This window comes from Salvia miltiorrhiza, chromosome 2, assembly GCF_028751815.1.
Source record: "Salvia miltiorrhiza cultivar Shanhuang (shh) chromosome 2, IMPLAD_Smil_shh, whole genome shotgun sequence".
Classification (NCBI taxonomy): Eukaryota; Viridiplantae; Streptophyta; class Magnoliopsida; order Lamiales; family Lamiaceae; genus Salvia; species Salvia miltiorrhiza.
Genome location: NC_080388.1, coordinates 46,093,885 through 46,101,170, shown reverse-complemented (window position 1 = coordinate 46,101,170; position 7,286 = coordinate 46,093,885). Strand labels below are relative to the sequence as shown.

The 7,286-nt window shown below is 31.9% G+C and overlaps 1 non-coding gene across 1 annotated transcript; it reads right to left on the bottom strand.

Annotated features, from left to right (window-relative positions):
- Window positions 1-451: 451 nt before the first annotated feature.
- On the bottom strand, window positions 452-523 carry TRNAM-CAU (transfer RNA methionine (anticodon CAU)). The gene has a single exon. It is a non-coding gene; the product is annotated as a tRNA-Met (tRNA).
- Window positions 524-7,286: the final 6,763 nt, after the last annotated feature.

Here is a 7,286-nt window from a genome sequence, read left to right as displayed (position 1 = left end):
TAAATTTAAGATGCATATTGAATATTTTTTTTCATAAATAAATTTTGATGATTTTTAGAATAGAATTAAAATTATAAAAAAGAAGAGAAAAATAGTGAAAAATGGTGGAAGAAGAGAGAAAAAACAAGAGAAAAATAGTGAAAAATGGTGGAAGAAGAGAGAAAAATTAGAGAGAAAAAACTCCTCTTTTATAGATTATTATATAGATTTCTAAAATAATAAGTACTTGTATGTTTCCGCAAAAGAAAATGCATGCATGATTTTATTCGACTCAATTTTAACCCATTTTTTCAGCCCACCTGATAAGGATTTACTAATGGGCTTTACGTGAATTTAGCCCAATATCTTATAAGTTTATGCGACTCAATTTTAGCCCACTTTTTTAAGCCCAAAATATTATCTTAGAAAATCGAGTAAAAAAAAGTGGAAGAAGAAGCTGCTCTAAACTAACTATCAGAGCCAGGTTTCGATCCTGGGACCTGTGGGTTATGGGCCCACCACGCTTCCGCTGCGCCACTCTGATTTGATATTTCTTTTCCTCTCGTTAATATTATAATTTCAATAAAAAAGTGGTTATTTTCAAGGCTGAAAATGGTTCTGATTTTTGTAGGTTCATTACTACTCCACATTTTATCAGTTTGGAGTATTTGGACTGACTTCAAATATTTCGTGACCACATTTGAGGCCTCAGTCTTGACTGTTCGATTACAATTATTTTATTTTTATTAAAATTGTAATTTTAGTCGAGTCGTATGTATTATGCTAGTAACTTGAATTCCTAAATTTTATAATTTTATCATTTTACAACCTCACTCAAAAGTCATTATTTAAATTGTAACTGAGCCTATATTAATAGCGTTTATAGATGACTTTAAGGTTTACAAAAAAATTTTGTGTGCATAACTAGTGTAACTAATTACAAACTATTACCGTGGTTAAAATAACTAAATTCACAAGTAAAAGAACAAATTTAATTAGTTTGTGACAAGAAGTCAGAAATGATTGTTGGTGATGAGTAAAGAGGTGACAATGAGATTTGCTGCCAGCTTAATGTTCCTATAAAATGGCATAAAATCAAAACGAAAAACCCAATGGATTGGACTATGTGCTTAGCATGTTGTACTCTACATCACTATCAATCAGTACTCATGGAAGTGGTTTGTGCCTAATTCCCCAGACATTATGTAGTTTGGGCCCACTTTGATACAATTCAGTTTTAATTCAAAAGAGCCAAATCCAATCCATCATCTAAACCCCAAATTTGGAGATTTTCTATTTGAATTTTCTCACGTTGTTACCTTTGCTTATGGAATTGGCCCTTTTCAGCTAATTCTTATAAATAATACATACATCGAATTGTGAGAATATGTGACCCATTTAGCGAGTTGTTCACTGGTATATATGTATATGGCTATTAATGAGATAAAGATAGGTTGTTGGTAAGTAACTTACTCCTATACATTTATATTCGATTCTTGATCAACATTCATTTTTAGAAGATTGTGAGGTGACATTAATATAGGATATAATATTTTATTAAGATATTTTGGCTGGTTACTTTTGGGACACCTAAATAATGGATCTCCTAAATATACAAGAGAGCAATTTTGAGTTTGAACGTCCTAAAAAAATGTTTTAACTTGGAAAATTTTTACAAGTAGGATTCTTGATTGCAAAATTGTGCTACATCATATCCACAAACGGATGTGTGTCGTGATTATGTTTTGAATCTAACGGACTTCATTTTTATTTTCAAGAGCTCAAGTCAAGTAGAGTCTACCAAAGTTTTGCATAAATAGAGCATGGTATGCGAAACTTTGATGGATTTTACATTCCTTAAGCTTTCGAAAAAAACATACATATATATTAAGCTTACACCATTAAATCCAAATCTCAACCTTGACATGTGTCATTTATTCTTAAGTGCAACATGGGTGGAGCAAAATTTTGTAATAGAAAATCTAAAATTAATTGTCACCCATTACTGAAAAATAACTAGGGAAGCTTTATCTTATATTGAAATGTGAGATACTCTCGGAATCTATATATACATAGGAAAGAGATCATGTAATACTCGAGACTTTAGATAATATATAGTATTAATTTTGGACCACATATTTTATTCATGTGACGGACCAAAATTGTGACACATGACATATAGCTTTTAAAGCCTTTCAAGGTAAAATCCGCGCAAGGGTAAAATTAAAATATAAAAAATTCAAATACTGAAAAAAAAAATACTATATTTTTTTATTTTTATTTTTGTTGATTTTTTGTAGATTTTCTGAACCTGACATGTTTTTGATGCATAAATTTTCAAACAAAAATGCATAACATTATAACAGTGTACACGAAAATGTATTGCATTTTCGACCGATCTAGCATTTCTCGTCACCTCAACCCCATCCCCTGGTCAATTTTTTAAAATTATAGTAGTTTTTTTTGCATATGTATAAACACAAAAATACATAACATTGCACACAAAAAATCTAAAACAAGACATGGTAACAAAATTGCCTATACATTTCCTTAGCAGATAATAGAAAACAAATTGAACAGATACAAAACAAAAAAAAAAACTACTTGTTCGTATTTTTGTTGAAAACATCATTAGATACGATACGACATGATATGACCTTTGATTAGGGTTGGTTTTTTAGAATATTCTCCTTCTTCCTTTCCACTTCTCCTTAGGGATGTCAATCGGGCCAGCCCATCGAATTTTCGGGCTAGCCCTATCGGGTTCCGGGTTAATCGGGTGCAGGCTAATCGGGCTGGAGATTTTTTCGGGTTGTAAATCTTCAACCCTAACCCTAAACGTTCGGGTTTCGGGCTAGCCCATCGGGCTAATCAGGTTAAACGCATAAAAATAAAATTATCATTTGTATTTTTTTATTCTTAATGATATAATGTATAATGTATAAAATATACATAGATATTAAAGATATAAATTATATAGCAAAGCATGAAATGCAAAAATATAAGATATTCAAGATTACATAACATATAAAATACGTTAATAACAATAAAATGTTCAATTTGTTAAAAAAATAAAAATAAAATATTCAACAATAATTTGAAATTAAAGAAAAAAAAACATCTCAAAAATAAATATAAAGTCTAAACCTTTGAGTAACACTCTTCTTCAACATTAATAATATTTGGTGCTTCAACTTGATTCCCCTATTCACACTAAATTATATAGCAACTAGCAAGCATGAAATGCAAAACTATAAAATATTGAAGAAGAAAAATAAAATCAAGATTACATAACATATAAAATAAGTTGGTAACAATAAAATGTTCAACTTTGTTAAAGAAAAAATAATAAAATATCCAACAATAGTTTGTACTCATAAAATCAAAGCAACTCAAAAATACAGAAAAGCGAAATGATGCAACTTTATAATATTTTATCATTTTTTAAATTTTTATATCAAAATATTTTATGTTATGTATTCGGATTTTCGGGCTAGCCCATCGGGTTAGCCAGGCCGACCCTATCGGGTGCCGGGTTATTCGGTTACGGGCTAGTCGGGTTGTAATTTTTATTGGGTTGAAAATTTTCAACCCTAACCCTCTCAAATTGACGAGTTAATCGGGCCAGCCCATGGGTTTCGAGCTGAATTGACATCCCTACTTCTCCTACTTGTTTTGGCGTATCTCCTCCTTGAACACGTTGTACTTCTTCTTTATCTCATTTTTCCTTGAACTAATGGAATCGAAGTCCAATCCTAACTGTTATTTTTAACCTCAATTTATGGATCCTCACCACCCGCAGTCACCTCGCTGAAGTCAACCTCTTCCGTGAGGACAAAGATGGCAACGGCGACGACATGAAGCTTCTGTCGTCGGCGTCTGATGCCGGAATTCCTCTCCCACATGTTCTCGGGGTGTTTCAAATGGACAAAGAAATGTTGGAGATATGTTGATAATTTTGTATTGAGCAGTATAGTGATCACTATTTTTATAGAAACAAAAACTGCAACTAACACAGTGTAATTATAGCAAATAAACAGCAAGCAGATATCGTATCCACATAGATTGATAATCTAAATCACTCCAAGTATACCTAATAAAACTCTAACAATATTCAGACAAACATAAAAAAATGGATGAAATAAAACTAAACTCAAGACAAAGCAAATAAAAACAGGAAAATAAATCAAATAATAAAATACTCTGACCTTAGGGACGCACTATTGTTAATCAAACACATGCATTCAACCAATCCCTAGGTTCAAATAAAGAAACTTGGTAAACATCAGAAATAAATCAAAAGCATAATTAAGACGAAATCAATAAAAGAATTAAAATTGATAAAACCCAGAATGAATTATGAAGTACCAGCTTGAATGCTGAAATCTTGAATCTTGCAGGAAAAAATAAACCCTTAATTAGGCACAGAGGATAGATACAATGTAGAAAAAATAAGAAAAGAGGAAAAATAAAGGTGAAGATAGGTGTATAATAGGTCAAGAAAAAGAACATATATAAGCACAGATGATAGATACAGGGCAGAACTCGAAAATATTGATAAAATCCCGAAATTCCAAAAATTCCCAAATATTTGGAAATTCTCGTCGGTCACTATTCATTATTGCGCGCGACTTTCTTGTTTCAGTCATATCTCTCTCGTCCGAACTCCGATTTGTGATCCGTTTGCGCTCACAAACTCGTATCGAGATGATCTACAACTTTTATTAAAAAAAATCATCCAAGTTTAGAACTCAATATTTCTGTAAAATTCATCAAACTACGAGCAAGTATCATATTTGACAAGATAAAGTAATTCTAGCACAAAACAATCATCAAACACTCAATTCCCTATAAATTTGGCATCATAGAAACATTAAAAACCATAGAAATGTGAGTGTTATCATATAGTCCATGTCACATGGTCTAGTCGGTTATGTATTATAAACAACTATAGTGTTTAAGCAATGAGCTTAGTTTCATCTCGAGCATAGATAGCTAGGATATGAAACATATAATTAGGGAGACCTTTACTCTGGAGGATTAGTCTTGATATATAAAAATAGTAAAGTTGATCCCTTGTTTACTTTAATCAATTGAAACTTTGGAATATCTCAAGGTCATTTGAGCTAGTTTTGCTTGATTCATATCTTATTAAAATGGTGGGATTGGAGAAATCATAATTTTGAGCATAAAAATACTCATTCATGATTGTGTATTTTTATCCTCATGGTAGGATTTCTCCGATCACATTCTTTTAATGGATAAGAATCAGGCAAAATTAACTTAAATGATAGAAATAATCAAAGGCCTAAAGATATTTCAAAGTTTCAATTAATTAAAGTAAACAAAGAATTAGTCTTACTATTTCTGTCTATCAAAGCTAATCTTCCAAACTAAATACATCCAAGGGAAAAATATATATTGATTTGAAATGGAATCTAGCTAATGGTGGTTTATAGGCGTGGATCAAAATTAACTATGATGCCATAAGTCGAAACCATAAGTAATAAGTAATTAAAACACTAACTATATTTTATTACGTTAGTCATGTCAATATACTTAAAATCTTACACATAATACACAACTTAACTCGAATAGGTTAACTTGATATTCATGGACAAAAGATACTATTCCCTCCCTCGTAGAATAATATGCATACTTTTATAGAGCACAACTACACAAGTTTTTAAAATATTAGTTAAATGTGTTGTGACTTATGAATGAAGAATGACGTCTATATTATCTATAGTTGTGTGAGTAGAAAAAGAGCTCTAGAGCATCCGTAGCGTGGATGAATTAGCGCCTGACCAAGCCGAAGAAAGAAAAGCTGCTGCCATTGGCGTGCCACACGGATTCGTGTTGGACACCGTCGTTGGAGCTATGCACAGAAGGCGATTATGTGGAGCGCGTGTTCAATTTAAAAAAAAAAAAAATGAAAATCTGATCGATTGACATTTTGATTTTTTGCTAACCGTTGGCAGCAACATTTCTTTTCTCATTTTTTTTTTTCTTTTTCACCCGATTCAACATTAACACAAATCACACATATTTTTTATTCTTTACTTTGAAATTCTCTCTAGCAAAATAGCTTCTTTATCATCATCTTCTTCCGGCTCAAGCGGCGACGAGCGACGTGCTCAAGAATTCGCATAACTTGTGTCAAAATTTTACAAAATTATTGTTGCCATTGGTCCCCATGAAAGGCTCCTAGGCGAACGAGGCCAAAGAAGAAAGTTTACATTCATTGAGATTGTGAAGCCAGAGTACAACGTCTCTCCGAGGATTATTTTATAGAAAATCTGGTCTCCACCAATTCCATTTTTTGGTTTCATTTTCCTATGCGCCGTGCATTATTTTTGCGCATCGTCAACGTCGTGCAACCCGATCCTTACTTCTAACAACATCCGGACGCGCTTGGCAGAAGCTTCACATCGTTGCAGAATTGCACTGTTGCTATTCGTCTACTTGCGAATGGAGCTGCAACTGACCAGTACGATGAGTACCTGCGGATTACAGATTCGACCTCGTTGCAGTGCTTGAGCAGATTCTATCGAGTCATCGTCCAACTCTTCAGCGCAGAATACTTGAGGAGGCCCATTGGGCGTGGAAGAATTGTCTGTATAGATTACCTATTTTCTTATACTAAAATTTTAGATATAGTTTTTAAAAAATTGTTACAAGTTAAGTGCACAAATAGATATTAATTTAATACTATATTACTAAAACAAGTTATGTCAATTATTTCAACAAAAAATTAATTTTATATATTAATTATCGATCCATAAATGAAAATACTATTCTTAATTATAAATAATTTAAATTTTATAAAGACATGAAACATACTTCGTACTTATACAAAATACTTCCTACATTGCACATAGGGTTACTAGTTTGGTCTAATCTACCCTATTTAAGGACGAATTACTCCATTTACTCAGAGTGGATTATCAAAAGTCTCATTGATATGTAATACTCCATCCGTCTCATTATAAGTGACTTGTATTTTATTTTGGGTCGTCCCATTATAAGTGACTTATTTTCATAAATAAAAAAATTTAACCCTCAAAAAATGTAGGTCCTATCATTTTCAACCAATTTACATATTTTCCTTAATTCTCGTGTCGGAAAGTTTTAAACCAAAAGTAACATTCAAGCTACCTATATAGTTTTTTTTTTTGAAACGAAATGTGAATTTATATATCAATCAATATCATTCGATACAATATCCCCAAGCCACTCAAAAAGGTCAACCATCATCTGCGAAATATTTCTAGCAAACTGAGTTAGATTATGAACGGTTTCTACTG